Source organism: Salvia splendens, chromosome 2, assembly GCF_004379255.2.
Source record: "Salvia splendens isolate huo1 chromosome 2, SspV2, whole genome shotgun sequence".
NCBI lineage: Eukaryota > Viridiplantae > Streptophyta > Magnoliopsida > Lamiales > Lamiaceae > Salvia > Salvia splendens.
The window spans coordinates 38,539,814-38,546,808 of record NC_056033.1 but is presented as its reverse complement, the minus strand read 5'-3'; the positions used below and the strand labels follow the sequence as shown (position 1 = coordinate 38,546,808).

The window sequence follows — 6,995 nt, the reverse complement described above, 5'->3', positions numbered from 1 at the left end:
GTATTTTCTCTCTCTCTCCTCAGTTTCTGTTCATTCTTACTAGGATTTTCCCAATTCTATTATTGTATTTTCTATCCCTCTTCTCAATTTCCCCCTCTTCTCAATTTCTCCCTCTTGGTTTTTCTATACTTGAGCACTTTTCAACCATCACAATCCTCTCTGCCTCTATCTCAACTATCGTCTCCCTCTATCTCCACTTTTTTTTGCTACAACAATTTCACAGCACTCTCACCTCATCTTGGATTTCTTGCTTACCAGCAGTTCCCTCTTCATTATTTTTCTTCTCCAGCTTGAAATTACACAACACATTAGTATTTGATTTCTTTCTTCTTTGCAGCGAGATGTAAAATCCACAACAATTTCTCATACTCTTACTTCTCCTTAATTTTCAAAATTCTTAAGATTGCAATCGTCAGAGATGTAAACCATAACAAATTTCTTATTTCCACTCTAGCCTACTGCCATTGATATTGCCGTAGTTTAAAGCTTATGTGCTAAACATTCACTTTTTTTTTGTTTCATAGGGTTTAATCGACAACCCGTTTTTTTATTTTTGGGCGTCTGGAACTACCTTATATAAATTTGTGTATTTCAATCCTAATAAGTTTATATTTACAAAGTAAAACTACTTTCATATGTATAAACTTGACCTCACCAGATGAAACTATCTTAATGAAAGGGTTTATCTAACCTTCATTCGCCGCTCTCTCAAAGCAAGCAAGCCGGCTTCCGTGCATATGGCCTTCATATCAGCTCCCGAAAACTCATCTTTGGTCATGACGAATTCCTCCAGGTTGACATCCTCAGCCAATGTCATCCTCGATGTGTGTATCTAAGCATCGCACAACGCATTTTCTACTTCACTCCGGTGGCTATTTTTGGCAACATATCATAATTCGTAAGCTCTACACATACCTGGAAAATACGTCTCCTTGTCTTGATGTCTGGAAGGGGGAACTCGATTTTCCTGTCTATTCTACTGGGACGAAGGAGAGCAGGATCTCAAGGCTTTCGATTTTGTTTGTTGCAAGGATTACCTTCACATCTCCTCTTGAATCAAAACCATCTAACTGGTTCAGCAATTCTAGCATAGTCCTTTGAATTTCACGTTCGCCACCTGAGTGGGCATCATACCTGGTCACGGAAAGTTTATCGAATAAAATCCCTGGCACAAGAGTAAAAGGCAGCAATCATCTTGATGTTACCTTTTTGTACCCACTGCATCAATTTCATCAATAAAGACGATAGAGGGTGAGAGGTCATCAGCAACTCTGAAAAGCTCTCTCACCAATTTAGGACCATCACCGAGATATTTTTGAATTAATTCTAATAGAAATGGGCCACTCACCCCTTAAAAGGCCTCATAAGGAGGAGGGTTATCCACACTTATATAGATTAGAAGGGATCTTTACCAAGTCGATGTGGGACAGAATTTAGAGAATTTAACACGCCCCCTCACGTGTGGGCCGGAAAGGACATCGGTCTTCCATCACGTGGGTAGGCAATGCAAGAGAAACCATCATCGATGTGGGCCGGAAAGGACATCGGTCTTCCACTCGTGAGGTAGATAAGAGATAAAGAGAGAACCATCATCGACTTGGACCCGCTCTGATACCATATTAGAAATGGGCCACTCACACCTTAAAAGGCTGTTAAATTCTCTAAATTATGTCCCACATCGACTTGGTAAAGATCCCTTCTAATCTATATAAGTGTGGATAACCCTCCCCCTTATGAGGCCTTTTAAGGGGTGAGTGGCCCATTTCTATTATGGTATCAGAGCGGGCCCAAGTCGATGATGGTTATCTCTTTATCTCTTATCTACCTCACGAGTGGAAGACCGATGTCCTTTCCGGCCCACATCGATGATGGTTTCTCTTGCATTGCCTACCCACGTGATGGAAGACCGATGTCCTTTCCGGCCCACACGTGAGGGGGCGTGTTAAATTCTCTAAATTCCGTCCCACATCGACTTGGTGAATATCCCATCTAATCTATATAAGTGTGGATAACCCTCCCCCTTATGAGGCCTTTTAAGGGGTGAGTGGCCCATTTCTAATAAATTCACTTCCAACTACACGCAAGAAAGTTGCTGATGTAGAATTTGCCACTGCCTAGAAATTTGGAAGAGTATAATGAGAGACTCTGAAGATGTAAACCAACTGGGTAAATCAATCAGTAGACCAAGGACAGAATGGCATAGTGCACTTCAAGGGAAGCCATGTGAAGTAACCATCCACAAAATACGACCTTCAATTGCGACACGTAAGCAACACAATAATCCCCATTTACCACATTTCTTTCAGATTAAGCACATATATGGGATCAAAAGGGAGTCATTAATGTTCCAACTTATAACAATTTCTCGGTGATGAGAAGGATATAACCAGATTGACAAAGCTGACTCCAGGCAGTTCACGGTTCAAAGTCATCATTATGTCACCACTCAACCAAACTATGCACACTTCACTCTGGAAAAATGGAAGCACATGAAACACAAAATAAAACTGCAGAACATTTTTTTTCCTTGGTTTTCCTACATTAAATGTTACAATCATAGTACACCAAAATTCGCCACTCTTCAAAATTCGCCCATTTCTATTACCGTAGACATAGGAGACATATAGAAGGCTAGTGCCTGCTATCAAGTGCACGTACCTTCGCAAGTAAAGTTTTGCCTGTTCCAGGCTCTCCATAGTCCATATAAAATGACACCTTTCGGAGGTTTGATACCAATATCTTCATACAATTCTGGGTGAGTTAATGGAAGCTCAACTGCCTCCTTGATTTCCTGGATCTGGGCATCCAGACCACCAATATCGGCATACGACTCTAATGGAGCTCTCTCAACTTTCATCACAGATACCATCGGATCAACATCATCTTGAAGCAGTCCAACAACAGATAGAACCTGACATGAGACGAGGGACACCCAATATAAGATTCATTGAGCAGTAACAGCATGGGGAACTCAATTCCCACATTTGCCCTCTTTTATCAAGGAAAGGATTTGCTTTTCTTAAGATCAAAATAAATTACATGCATCTCCTTTTTTGCTACAAAGTCTATAAATCCAATCAAAGGAATAAAGTATGAACTTTAAGAAGCCTACTCACCTCACTGAGTCTTAACTAATATCTGGAGTGGAAGTCCCAAAAATAGAACTTGGAACCACTATTCTATGGTATGGACAAGCAAAATCATTCTAATAAGCATTCAAAAGTTATTGTGATTCTAAATGAACATTCATCTTCTTTCACGAGTTCGGAATTTTCACAAAATTTATTCTATGGAGAAAATAATTTCAATGATATAGAACAATCTCAACTGAACTTTCGTAAGAGCCATCACCAAATTTTGCTTGCATAAATCCTAACACACACACCACTCAATATCAAATGCTAGGTGAAGCCCACAATACAGCAGCTAGAAGAGTGGCAATCCAGATAGAAGATCAACTGTCAAATCCTATGTCTAAAATTTACAGGCTATTACAATGTTCTGCGAGGATTACTGCTCCCAAATAGAAGGTTAATATACGTTTTTAACAACACAAGCTCAAGCACAATTCCAACCTGAAGCTCTCGAATTAAAGTTTTAGCTTTATTTACTCTTCACGAAGCAGAAGCTCTCAAATACTTAAGTGTAAATCAAAGAGAAAAACCAGATACTATGAGAAATGCCATAGCTAAAATCAAAATTACATAACCTATACCACAAAATAATACTTCAACAGATTCCCAATCTCAACATTTTTCAGTTCAAAGCACCTAACTCTGAAAAGCCTATAAAATGGAAATTACCGATTTTTTCAAATTGAGAGCAAAGATCATAGTACCTTATTGTGCATAAGAATCGCGCATCCAGGCTCGAGCTGATCCTTATCCACAAACGACAAGATCCCGACGTAATACCCTGGCCCCACCGAGGACGAAACGATCGCGTGATTCTCATCAATCAATTCCTCCAAATTCCCGACGCTCATCGGCGAGCCTCTCAAATCGTCGACCTTGGAGCGATCCTCGTCGGTCTTCTCCTCCGGCGCCTTCAGTCTCTTCTGATTCGCGACGAACTCCTCCTCCATCAGCAGGTAATCTTTGATTCTGTCCAGCTTCAGCAGAGGCAGCTTGCACTTAGTCAGCGGCGTGACCGTGGGTATCCGAGCCGCCACAACGGGCCCCTTATGCTTGCGCTGCTTCCTGGCGCGGGCGGCTCGAATTTCTTCTCCTTCTTGTCGCCGTCGCTCTTGCGATTGAGGCCTCCGGGAGTGCCTTGACCCATTGGTGTAAATTAGGGGTGGAGATTGGGGGGAAGTTGAGACCTTAGGCGATTGTGGTTGACAGATTTATGAACTTGTCTTTCTGTTCAAGAAAGTAGGGTGAAACTAAAGGGAAAATCGGGTTTATAGGCTACTTTGCCTTTAAAATTACGTAAATGTACCCATTTTATTATCTATTCCATAAATGGGAAAAACGCCACTCTCGTTGGCGTGTTTTAAGTGAAAACGCCACCCGTATTGGCGTTTTACAACGTATGTGTCGTCGTATTGCATGTACGTTGAAAAACGCCGATGTGGTTGGCGTTTGAACGAAAAACGCCAATCCCACTGGCGTGTTTCAAAAAACGCCAATTCGGGTGGCGTTTTTCGTGCCATCCGCCGTGAAAAAAAGGCCAAAAATTATCCCAAGTTATACACGCCAATGGGATTGGCGTTTTTAAGTGAATTTTGAGTTAAAACGAAATGCACCCCAAGTGTTTGATGAAATGCCTCAAAGAGGATTCTGAGCCTTAGAATTCTGTTATTTTGTACGGTTATCAAGATAACATTTTAGCCTTGTTACTACTGTTATTAATGGGTTAATTTAAGCCAATCTTGTTTGCAGGAAGAGCTAGAAACTAATGATCACATCTCCGATTCCAACAACCGCAACCATTGCTAAGGTTGGTTAGTTTCTCATTCACATGCTGAAATTAAACACATGAAATATACTACTCAATTATCCATACATGATTTAATGGGAGGAAAAATGACCTTAGATGTTTGTGTTCTCTTCCTTATCTATACATGATTTTTGTGGTTCATGCACAGAATGAGAAAAACATCAACAGAGAAAAATCAGCTACAAAAGTGAATTCATCATCCATGGCTGAGCAACGGCTGGCGGCAGACGAGACATATCCGGGTATACTAGACATTGCCGGAATGGACTATTCTCAGGCAAGAAGAAAACCTCCGATTCAAACCTAAGCTTCATCAATTTTATGGAATAATTAAACTATGCATATGTAAATTAGCTAGAGCAATCCTATATTGTGTACAACTAGAAATTAAATACTATGTTAATTGCCACTTTTGTTTTGTGTTAGATAAACTAAGATTTTGTAAACAAAAATATGTTGAATGCATGATTAGTTTATCGGATGCATGTTTGACACAATCTAATCTAACTCTTTGTACTTCATAACTTTTAATTTAATGCTAATTAGTATATGTAATTCATGATGTGCTTGTTGTAGCCGTGATGTGAAGCATATTTTTTATATTTTTCCCCTTAGACTACACATTTTTATGTAAATTATGACTCATCAAATCGTGTTTTCATCGAAGTTTAGGATGTAAAATCTGGCTGGAGCTCACTTAAACATTCCATCAAACACTTGGTGTGCTATGTAAAAGACAAGGACAAAATCCTCTTTGAGGCATTTCATCAAACACTTGGGGTTGGCGTGTTCGACGAAAAACGCCATTGAGAATGGCGTTTTTAAGTTAGTGAAATGAATTGGCTGAATTTTTTCCAACGTTGAAACGGACATTCTGACTCGTCTGCCGCCAGCCGTTGCTCAGCCATGGATGATGAATTCACTTTTGTAGCTGATTTTTCTCTGTTGATGTTTTTCTCATTCTGTGCTTGAACCACAAAAATCATGTATAGATAAGGAAGAGAACACAAACATCTAAGGTCATTTTTTCTCCCATTAAATCATGTATGGATAATTGAGTAGTATATTTCATGTGTTTAATTTCAGCATGTGCTTGAGAAACTAACCAACCTTAGCAATGGTTGCGGTTGTTGGAATCGGAGATGTGATCATTAGTTTTCTAGCTCTTCCTGCAAACAAGATTGGCTTAAATTAACCCATTAATAACAGTAGTAACAAGGCTAAAATGTTATCTTGATAACCGTACAAAATAACAGAATTCTAAGGCTCAGAATCCTCTTTGAGGCATTTCATCAAACAGTTGGGGTGCATTTCGTTTTAACTCAAAATTCACTTAAACACGCCAATCCCATTGGCGTGTATAACTTGGGATAATTTTTGGCCTTTTTTTCACGGCGGATGGCACGAAAAACGCCACCCGAATTGGCGTTTTTTGAAACACGCCAGTGGGATTGGCGTTTTTCGTTCAAACGCCAACCACGTCGGCGTTTTTCAACGTACATGCAATACGACGACACTTACGTTGTAAAACGCCAATACGGGTGGCGTTTTCACTTAAAACACGCCAACGAGAGTGGCGTTTTTACCATTTATGGAATAGATAACAAAATAGGTACATTTACGTAATTTTAAAGGCAAAGTAGCCTATAAACCCGATTTTCTCGAAACTAAAGGGGTATTTCATTTCTTGTTCTAGACTAAAATTTAGATTCCCCAAGTGTACGAGAGTTTTTTTTTCTAACGGCTGTGGGAGAGACGCATGACCCTCATGCGTCTCCTTTTAATGAAACGCATCACGGTGATGCGTCTTTCACAAAGACGCATAAGGGACATGCGTCTCTCAATTTTTTCGATCTTTTTTTAACGACGCATGAAGCTTACGCGTCTTAGGTAGATGCGTTCTTTTCTTGTTCTATGCTACAATTAACATTCCATAAGTGTACTGAATTTTTTTTATTCTGACTTTGGGAGAGACGCATGACCCTCATGCATCTCTTTTTAATGAAACGCATCACGATGATGCGTCTTTACAAAGACGCATGAGGGACATGCGT

The 6,995-nt window shown here is 40.0% G+C and overlaps 1 pseudogene; it reads right to left on the bottom strand.

Annotated features, from left to right (window-relative positions):
- Positions 1-421: 421 nt before the first annotated feature.
- On the bottom strand, positions 422-4,387 carry LOC121792701 (annotated as a pseudogene).
- Positions 4,388-6,995: the final 2,608 nt, after the last annotated feature.